This window comes from Microtus ochrogaster, chromosome 16, assembly GCF_000317375.1.
Source record: "Microtus ochrogaster isolate Prairie Vole_2 chromosome 16, MicOch1.0, whole genome shotgun sequence".
NCBI lineage: Eukaryota > Metazoa > Chordata > Mammalia > Rodentia > Cricetidae > Microtus > Microtus ochrogaster.
The window spans coordinates 31,474,135-31,484,345 of NC_022018.1; the positions used below are offsets into that span (position 1 = coordinate 31,474,135).

A 10,211-nucleotide genomic window follows, 5' to 3' on the forward strand; every position below is an offset into this window, starting at 1 on the left:
CAAACTGCTGTGGCATCGTTTGTGACTTACGTCTACACTTGGCGCCCAGCGTTTGGTTGGTTTTAGGACCTCTCCTTCCCCCCCCACCCCGCCACCCCCCCACTCCCCGGTGTGCAGCTCTGTCTTTAAACCACGATGATGGAAAGTGTAAGGCATAATCCACCCACCCCTTCTGCTCCTCCTTACTAGTACCTAGATATTTTGATGTCCTTATTAGAGTATTAAAATAAAAGGAATAGTGCTCCACCCGTTTTCTCTGGCTCAGATTCTCACTAGAGGACACATGTCTCAAAATGCACCCGGTATCCTTTTAACCTTGCAAAATACACAATTGGTCTGTGTCGACGTGGGCTCAGGTTTCCATCCTTGGCCTGAACGCAGTACTCAAAACCAGGAAAATAAGTTACATTGAGGCTGGGCGGAACTCTCAAAGGCTAGGTAGAAAACAAGGCTTGAATAGCCGGGTGACTTGACTTGGAGGAGTCTGCGCTAGGCAGTTGCGTGTTGCCCGGACGGAGCATTTTCCTGGAAGACTTGTCCAACCCCTCAACATTTAGGAACCATGACCGGGAAGAGGTGGGGAGGGGGACCGGAGTAGGGAAAGAAACACAGAAGTCCCTGTGCTTAGTAATGCGGGCTGCAGTACAGGCCATCCCTAGGGGCGTGTGTGCGCGTGCGCGTGCGTGTGCGTCGCCCTGGTAACCCGGGAGGCGGAAAGGCGCTGAATCACCAGCGTCCAAGCAGGCGCAGGGGCAGGCAGGTGTCGCCTGCAGGTGTGCTTCGCAGGTGTCTCTACTGGACATCAACTGCTGGGCGGTGAGGCTCATCGCGGAGCCTGAAGATTGCTGGGGATGGAGGTAAGAACCGCACTCTGCCATGGGCGTTCCTGTTTTGATTGATGGGTTCTCAGCAGGGTGGAGTCAGGGAGACTTGGGTCTCTAAGGAGTCTCAAACCCAAGAATCGGTTTTTTAAAGTTCATTCAGTACTGTTATTTGCTAAATGCATTCCGTATCTGCTCCGTGCAGTAATAAGAGGTTTCCAATCTTGACTCTAAATCCCCTAATTTCTAGCCAGGGTCTAGTTAGGATTCTGTGTTACCTCTGCCTAGGGATGCAGGGTGTGAATGTGTTAGTGAGACTGGGCAGTGGGGTGGTGAGTGAAGCTCCAGTCAGCCAGGAGCCAGCAGTGCCCAGCTTTAGTGTCCCCAGAGCCACCTCAGGTGCAGAATCCCATCTCCCAACCCAGCTGGCCAAGTGTCAGCAAGGGAAGGCAGCAAAGCCGGTGGGTGATGCTGGTGAAAACAACCAAGAGGCGGACTTCCGAGGGTTCCTCCGGACACCCAGGAAAAGCAGTCCTGGAGAGTCGCATGACTTGGCAGTCTTTCCAGTCTTTCAAATCAAATACCTTAGACATTAGACAGTTCTTCAGAATTGTTACCTTTAAATTCGGTTCAGTGCTCTTGACGTGGTCCTTGCCACCATTCGCCAACTGCATTCATTTATTGCCTCTCCTATTGTCACCTGAAGCTTCATGGTGTTTCAAAGCTTTCTCCCTGCTCTTTGAATTCGCTCCAAGGAACGGCGCAGAGTTACCGGGAGCACACAGCTGCAATCGTTAGCCATCATTCTCAGCGCCGTTTGTTCTCATAACTGCATGAAGGGAGAAAGCAGTGCGACCATATCCATGCTCATGTTTACTGCTGGTTTTCCTGATCATTTTCGTTTGTGGGTTAAATGTTGATATGTTTCCACTGCTTGAACAGAAAGGTTGAGTGATATTTTTGTTAATAATAGGAAAGACTTACAGATCACATTTCCTAGGAAAGTCACGAACTTTTTTTAAAAATATTTTATCATTTATTATGTATACAATATTCTGTTCGTGTGTCTGCCTGCAAGCCAGAAGACTCCATTACAGATGGTTGTGAGCCACCATGTGGTTGCTGGGAATTGAACTCAGGACCTTTGGAAGAGCAGGCAACGCTCTTAACCTCTGAGCCATCTCTCCAGCCCCAGTCACGAACTTTTGAAGTGGACATGTGTCTTACTTTATTCCTGAAACGCAGCATGGTGCCTGGGAGAATTCTTCATTGAGACTACTGAAGTTAGGGCACATGTAAGTTCTTATTCTGTGCTCGTGATTTTACTTATTCTCTGTTGTTGTTGTTGTTGTTTGAGACAGGGTTTCTCTGTGTAGCTCTGGTTGTCCTGGAACTCCATTTTGTAGACCAGGCTGGCCTCCAACTCACAGAGATTTGCCTGTCTCTGCCTCCTGAGAGCTGAGATTAAAGGCGTGCGCCACCACCACCCAGCTGATTTTACTAAAGCAGATGGGGCAAAGTAGAGATAACAGATCGGTTCTAAACTTAGAACTCAGGGGGAAATCTAAATTCTCTGCAGTTTGAAAAAGATATAAAAAACATGTAGCAGGAACTTTTAGAACCAGAGGTAACAGGTACACCATGATATCTTTGCTGTGTAAAATGCCAACACAGGGCACACCCTCCCTTTCAGAAACATACAAGTAATCAGCTAACACCCTTACAGTTTAGAGGACTGAAGGAGAGCACCTGTAAGTTCTAAAAGAATGCACATGTTTACAGGGTTTTTTTTTCTTGACTTAACACCATGAGCACCTGACTGTCTTACCTGACCGCATCAGGAAACAGCTAATCATTCTTTTTAAACAAATCTGGAGAAGAAGGGATGTCTGTTTTGGGGGCTAGAGTTGAGGGACATAGACAGCCTGATGAGGAAGATGGCCTGCGTAGGACTGTGGCTCAGCTGTTAGTGGCAACCTGACAGTACAGAAACTCTATAACCTCTAAGCCCGAGCTTCCTCTTCTGTAAAATATAGAAACAGTGGGATTTCTATAAGAATTAAAATAAGATGATAGGACTCTCGCCAGCTGAGCTACGAGTATGCTCAAACTCAAGAGGTGGAGCCTAGCTTGTAAACACATTGTTTTTTTTTTTAGTCAGCATTTTTATCTTCTTTGTGTGTGTCTGCCACACATGGAACTTGAACTGCTAGAGTCAGGGTTCCAGGAAGTTGTGAGCTTCCTGACATATGGGCTGGGATCTGAATTTAGAAGTCCATTTAAAAAATTAATAAAATAACGTGTACACAAATAATTTTTTTTTTTTTTTGGTTTTTCTAGACAGGGTTTCTCTGTGGCTTTTGGAGCCTGTCCTGGAACTAGCTCTGTAGACCAGGTTGGTCTCGAACTCACAGAGATCCGCCTGCCTCTGCTTCCCGAGTGCTGGGATTAAAGGCGTGCGCTACCACCGCCTGGCTCACAAATAATTTTTAATACCCCGTTTCGTTTTTTGTTTTTGTTTTGATTTGTTTGGAGACAGGGTTTATCTGTGTAGCTCTGTCTGTCCTGGAACTTGTTCTGTAGACCAGGCTGACCTCAAACTCAAGAGATCTGCATGCTTCGAGTGCTGGGATTAAAGGCCTGAGCCACCACACCACACCCAGTTTAATCTCTGTGTTCGGGGAGGATGAGTCATCTCTCAAGTTCAGGGCTGCTTTCGTCTATTGAGATCCTGTCTCAAAAAGAAATAAACAACCAAACCAAATAAAATTTCTTTTTTTAAATATTTAAAGACTGTACTACGTGACTATGTACATGTGTTTGGTACCCACAGAGGCCAGAGAGAGTGCAGGGTCCTTTGGAGCTGGAGTTACAGGTGGTTGTGAGCTGCCTGATGGGAATGTTGGGATCCAAACTGGAGCTCTCTGCAAAAGCAGCAAGTCCTCCTAGGCACTGAGCCACCTCTCCGGTCCAATAAGGGTTATTTTTGAGATAAAAAGTGTTCAGGAAAAAAAAATTCTTCAAAATAATGTGGCACTAGAAGTAGAATTATTTTAATGTGGTCAAAAGTTTTTCTGATGTATAGACTCAAGTTCCTTTAAAAACATCAGAAAATTCATACAACTTTTCTTGTAATATCTTTGTAAAAAATAAATATAACAGATTTAATCTAAATGCATGACAATTTAATACCCGGTTGATTACATTTAATACTTCAAGAAAGGAGATTTGCTTTAATAGGCATGAAATAACTGGTAGGCTATTGTTCTATTTTCTCGAAAAATCTATTTTACACGACAGCCAAGACTACATAGACCCTGTGTCAGAAAACCACGTAACATGAATCCCAGCCATTAGAGCTCTGCCCTTTCCATTACTCGTCTTCAAATACATGTAAGTTCCAAATGCATTCTCGAAGGATCCAAATTCAGAGTGTGCACCTGCTTAGAGTGCAATAGACTGGGGAAATTTTGTTTTCTACCAATCCTCAGAGGTGTTTGACCCTTGCACTACATTTTCCCATTAGCTTTGTTGAAGTACAGTTGACTAATGAAAATTGTACATGATTGATTCACATGTCTGTGATTCCAGCACTTGGAAGAGGGAGGCAGAAGGAACTGAAATTCCAGGTCATCCTTGGCTACATAGTAAATTTGAAATTCATCTGGGCTGCTTGACACCCTGACCAAAAAAGAAATCTACAAAACAAAACAAACAAACAAAAAATAGCAACAAAAACCACCCAACAACAAAAGCCTACCACCAGGACCAGGGAGATGGCTTAGCAGGTAATTGACAAACTTGACAATCTGAGTCTGAGCTCTGGGGCTTTCATGGCTAAATGAGAACTGGTTCCCTGAAGTTATTCTTTGACTTTAACACATGGACCATGGAATGCATAAACCTACCCACATATACATACACTCCATAAAAGTAAGTGAAAATATTAAAAATTCAAAATTCAATATACATACAATGTGTTATATGATGCACACACATACATAGTGATTTCACAATCCATTTAATTAATTTGTCCATCATCTCATATGTGTGCCTATTTTTGTTTGTAATACAAACAAGTTTTTATCTCTTAACAAATGTATAGTACAGTATAGCATACTGTATATAGTATGCTATTTTAATTATTTTAATTACTGTGTGTGTGTGTGTGTGTGTGTATACATTTGTGGGTGCTCTGAGAGACCAGAAGAGGACATTAGATCCCCTGGAGCTGTGGTTACCTGTGGCTGTGAGCTGCCCAGAGTAGATGCTGGGAACCAATCTGACAGAACAGCAAGCACTCTTTTTTTTTTTTTGGTTTTTCGAGACAGGGTTTCTCTGTAGCTTTGGAGCCTGTCCTGGAACTCCCTTGGTAGACCAGGCTGGCCTCGAACTCACAAAGATCTGCCTGCCCCTGCCTCCCGAGTGCTGGGATTACAGGCGTGCGCCACCACCGCCCGGCTACAGCAAGCACTCTTAACTCCTAAACTATCTCCACAGCCCTGTAAAAATACTTACTATCAGCACTGTGCTGCATTTAGTGTGGAGATATTCTAAATCAGTTCTTTCCTGAGCCCCCAAAGCAAAGGCCTCGTATTGAGCGTCCTTTGGCAGTGCTCTATTTGCTTTCAACCCTGAAGTCTATGGCTCTTCTTCCTGCCCCCAGTTCCTAGCAATAGAACTCATGACCCTTCTTAGGGTGCAGTGATGTTTATGAGTCTTTCATAGTAATTCACAGTGTCAGTCAGAGTCTACCCACGTGCCTGCTCTATTAGTTTGATATTGCTGTGGAATAAATTATTACAAAAATAGCTAAAAATACTTAACACATCACACATTTGTTTGAATTTATGACAGTCTTGTAATTCTATGTAGTTGCTTTTGTTTTTTTTCTTTTACTCTTTCTCTTTGGAGGCATGCCACCTTCCCAAATAAATACACAGAGATTTATTCTTACTTATGAATGCCCGAACTTAGCTTGGCTTGTTTCTAGCCAACTTTTCTTAAGTTAAATTATGCTGTTTACCCTTTGCCTCTGGGCTTTTACCTTCCTCTAGTCTATATACTTTCTTTTCTTCTTACTCTGACTGATTGTGTGGCTGGGTGACTGGCTCCTGGCACCCTCCTCTCCTCCTTTTCTTGCTCCTCCTCCTCCTCCTATTCTCTCTGCCTAGCAGACCCGCTATTTCTCTCTCCTGACTTGTTATTGTCTGCTCAGCTCTTTATTAGAACAATCAGGTGTTTTAGACAGGCAAAATAACACAGTTTTATAGAATTAAAGAAATCAACATAAAAGAATGCAACACATCTTAACACATCCTTAAGCAATTTTTTCACAGCATAACCAAATGTAACACATCTTAAACAAATATTCCACAACAATTCTATACTCAAATCAAGTTTCCATTGCAGTGTGCAGTGTGTCTACTAGTGAGGGATTTTTTTCATAAAAGTGGAAAGACCTATTTTTAATCCAGCACTTTTGAAGTGGGAAGATAGACCTTTAGTCTAGATCTTTTGAAATGGGAAGATCCACCTTTAATCTGGGCTACATCTTCAGCTGGCAGCCCATATAAAGGACACGGAAGAAGGAAGCTTGTGCTCTTAGCCTGCTTGCTTTCTCTTTCATGGGCAATCCATTCTTCCACTGGCTCTAGCACCTGCTTCTTTGGGACTCCAGTCTATACTGAAGACCAGCTCAGACATCCAGCCCCACAGACTAAAAAACTCCTAGATACTTGGATCTTGTGTTGGTACACAGTCATTGTTGGACTAACTAGATCAAAGCCTGTAAGCCATTCTAGTAAATTCCCTTTACACACACACACACACACACACAAACACACAGGACACACTCCCCCACTCTATCACATCTGTTCTTCGAGAGAACCCTGACTAATACAGAAAGTAACTGTCCTATAAAATTTACTGGTAAAGTATGATAATTTTGTGTTGGATCTTGCTTATAAACATCTCAGTGTTTTTGTGTTTTATTTTATTTAAAATGAACTTGTTATTGTATGAATGTGTAATGTGTGTTTGTGGAAGACTGAGCCACAGAATGCGTGCGGAGGTCAGCAGACAGTTTTGTGGGGTGGGTTCCAGGATAGAACTCGGGTCCCTGGGCTAATGCATCCAACACTTTAACCCCCGTACTATCCCCAGGCTAATGCATGGAGCATCTTTACCCCTGAACTATCTCACTGGCACCTTGTTCTCCCTTTAAATGATCCAAGCTGTTACTGTGAGGGTGGATGGCTTTGCCCCTTGACTGGCAGCCGTCAGATCTTTGCTCTGCACCTCTCTGTAGCTGCAGCCACCTCAGATAGAGCAGATTCTGGAGCTGGATTAAGGGACATTACTGCTGCCAGAAGGTGGCTTTGGATCCCGGGAGCTCGACTCACAGGCATTTGTGATCCACACAGTGTGGGTGCTGGAACCAGAGTTCTATCCTGATAGAACAGCATGCACTCTTAACTACTAAGCCATCTCTCCAGCTCCCAAACATCTTATTTTCCTGAGCAAGGTCTCTCACTGAGCCTGGAGCTTGATGTTTTGACTATACAGATCAGCTAATGAGATCCTCCTGCCTCCCCACCCCAATGCTGGGTGTTAGGAATTTGCCACCATGCCTAGTTTTTCTGTGGGTTCCAGAGATCCAAACTTGTCCTCCTGCTTGCTCAACAAGTGCATTTCCCACAGAGCCCCAAGATGCACTCATCTGATGCCTACAAGTTGAAGGTGACCGCAGGCTAATACTAAAAGAGCCTTTATTTTCTGTAACCATGCCATTCTGTTTCTGTAAGAGCAGAGAACTTTGTACAGCCAGGGCACTGTGATTCATAGCACAGAGTGGCCTCTAATCTGGGCCGAGGTGTTTCAGGTAGCATCCACTGAGGATATGTGGTGTGAACAAGAGTGCAGTACAAAGTTGTGAGTTGTGTGTGCAGAATGAAGGCTTCGGTGAAGCCACACGATACAACCCAGATAACACTGTCAGGCTCATCTTAGAATCAGGTGTTTGATTTTTGATAACAGTCTGGTTATTAAGTGTTCAGAAATTTTTGGCCGTCTCCATACATTTTGTGACATTCATTTGTAGTTGAGACCCATAGTTGAAGAAGCTTGGGTTTAAGTCTCCCTGTCTGTTTTGGCGGGATGGACGGCACAAAGCAGTAGAGCTGTCTTTAGGAAACAATTGAAGAAAGAGTAAGACTCCAATTGCTGTGACCTGTCATTGGGAAGGACCGGGGACCTTCCTACCTGGGAGGAGAGCAGCTTCCACAGCTGCAGCCCAGGTGACAGGTGACCTTTTAAAGTAGCTGTGGCCGGGCAATGGTGGCGCACGCCTTTAATCCCAGCACTCGGGAGGCAGAGGCAGGCGGATCTCTGTGAGTTCGAGACCAGCCTGGTCTACAGAGCTAGTTCCAGGACAGGCTCCAAAGCCACAGAGAAACCCTGTCTCGAAAAACCAAAAAAAAAAAAAAAAAGTAGCTGTGAACAGTTTTGCCTGTCTGAATATCGAGCTCAAGATCCGTTGACTCCGTGTTCTCAATCAAATGGTGACCTACATTAGGAGTCGACTGCCAACCTTCTCTCCCTTGTTAGTCATTGGCCCAGGAAGCACATAACAGGATTTTAAGCTCAGGAAGCAGGCAGCTCTGGAAACAGCAGGAATTTCTGTGGCTGCAGGGTTTGTGTGTAGGTCAGTCAGACTGGAGCTGTCTCTGCTTGGCTCCTGCTGAAGCAGCCAGGAATTGCTGTCTATGATGTAAACCTCTGCTGCCAGCAAAGTGGGACACTCTCAGGATCAGAAGACACCTTGTATGTTGCTTCCCCCGCCCGCCCTCCCCCACTTCCTCGCTCTCCCCTCTCCCCAGCCCCCCAGGTCCTCTGGAAGAGCAGCCAAGGCTCTTAACCACTGAACTATCTCTCCAGCCCCAGACATGCTGTTTTGATGATAGATCACACATTTCCTTTCCCTTCTTCTCCAGTTCATTGCTCAGGCACTTTCCCCTCCTTTCCTTCTCTTTCCTAGTGGTCTTCAGCAGGCTTGTCATCTTGAATTCCACCTCTCTGAGGATGAACCTAGTTTGTCCCTAGTCTCTCTCTGTGCTCTTACCTGGACTAGTAGGTCGTTCTTCAGTGACAGTGTCCTGATGGGGAGGTGCCAGGAGATAAGAGAGAGGGAGAAGACAGGCGATAGAGAATATAAAATCTGGGGTTGGGAGGCCTTGTACAAACTGTGTCATCTGCCAAGCAAGTTTGTTAAGAAGTAGGGCCTCTCATATACTGTTAGCAGGAGGGAAATGGCCACTCTCAGTAGAGAGCTAAATCACACAATGATGGCAAAGAGAACACAGAGTACCTCAGTCACAGCTGTCTTTGGGGCGATAATCACAGCACAGGGGGAAGAGTCGGCTCCCCAGAAGCTGCAGCTTTGACACCATTGACACCTCCAAGGCACTGGCTCCAGCCTCAGGTGGCCCTTGCCAAGTCTGTTTCTGGACACGGACACAGAAATAAATTTCCCTTTGTCCTTCCATCCAGGCCTCTGAGAAAGTCTCGGGTTGATCAGGCTCCCCACAGTGTCCTGCACAGCAGTTTTGGTACATTTCTCTTGAACTATTTCTGACATTAGGTAATGGCAATCCTGTTCCTTCTGTTTGCTGAGTCTCCCTGGACTTTGTCCTCAGCTCCTACCTTCCACTCTGCACATCGGCAGAACCTGTAGATCACCTGAGCCTTCTCTCCAGCACTTAGGCTGTGTCTCTTTTGAAACAGAGTTTCTTGTAGTCCAGGCTGGTCTTGAACTTGTGATCATCCTGCTTCTGTCACTTGCGGGCTTGGATTAGCATTGCATTCTGTAAGGGAGCATTTGGTAGTGATCAGATGGATGATTTCAGCATCCAGACTGTGTCTGCCACTTTAAAAAATTAATTAGTAAATGGTTAAAAGGTTTTGGCTTTAATGTATTTGAAATTTTAACAAAGCAACTATTATTCACTCTGTCTACTATGATTTTATGGAAACTTGAACATTTTACAACCCATTAATAAGCAGCAACAATAACATAATAAAGAAAAAGGAATTGAGAGAGGGAGGAGGAATAGAGGAGGAAAGAAGAGATGAAGAAAGAAAGGGAAGAGGGGAAGGGAGGGAACTGAAGTTTCCAGTGGTTGTGAGTCACCATGTGGGGGCTGGAAGCCCAACCCAGGTCCTCTGCAAGGGCAGCAAGTGCGCTTAACTCCTGCACATACTACTGCATGGGTGGTTATGACCCATGGCCCTGCACATACTACTGCATGGGTAGCTTCGACCCATGCCCCTGCACATACTACTGCATGGGTAGCTTCGACCCATGCCCCTGCACATACTACTGCATGGGTA

The 10,211-nt window shown here is 45.0% G+C and overlaps 1 protein-coding gene across 6 annotated transcripts in view; it reads left to right on the forward strand.

The window, feature by feature from the left end:
• The first annotated feature begins 706 nt into the window (after positions 1 to 706).
• Positions 707 to 10,211, forward strand: part of Kiaa0319 (KIAA0319 ortholog) — a 53,946-nt gene continuing 44,441 nt past the window's right edge. For 4 of the 6 annotated variants that reach the window (XM_005354979.3, XM_026783029.1, XM_026783030.1 and 1 more), the window contains exon 1: positions 707 to 857. The gene's annotated coding sequence lies outside the window, so the exon portion shown is untranslated. Of the gene's footprint in view, positions 858 to 2,066; positions 2,117 to 10,211 lie in introns of all 6 variants that reach the window. The other 2 variants (XM_026783026.1, XM_026783028.1) reach the window with 1 other exon arrangement.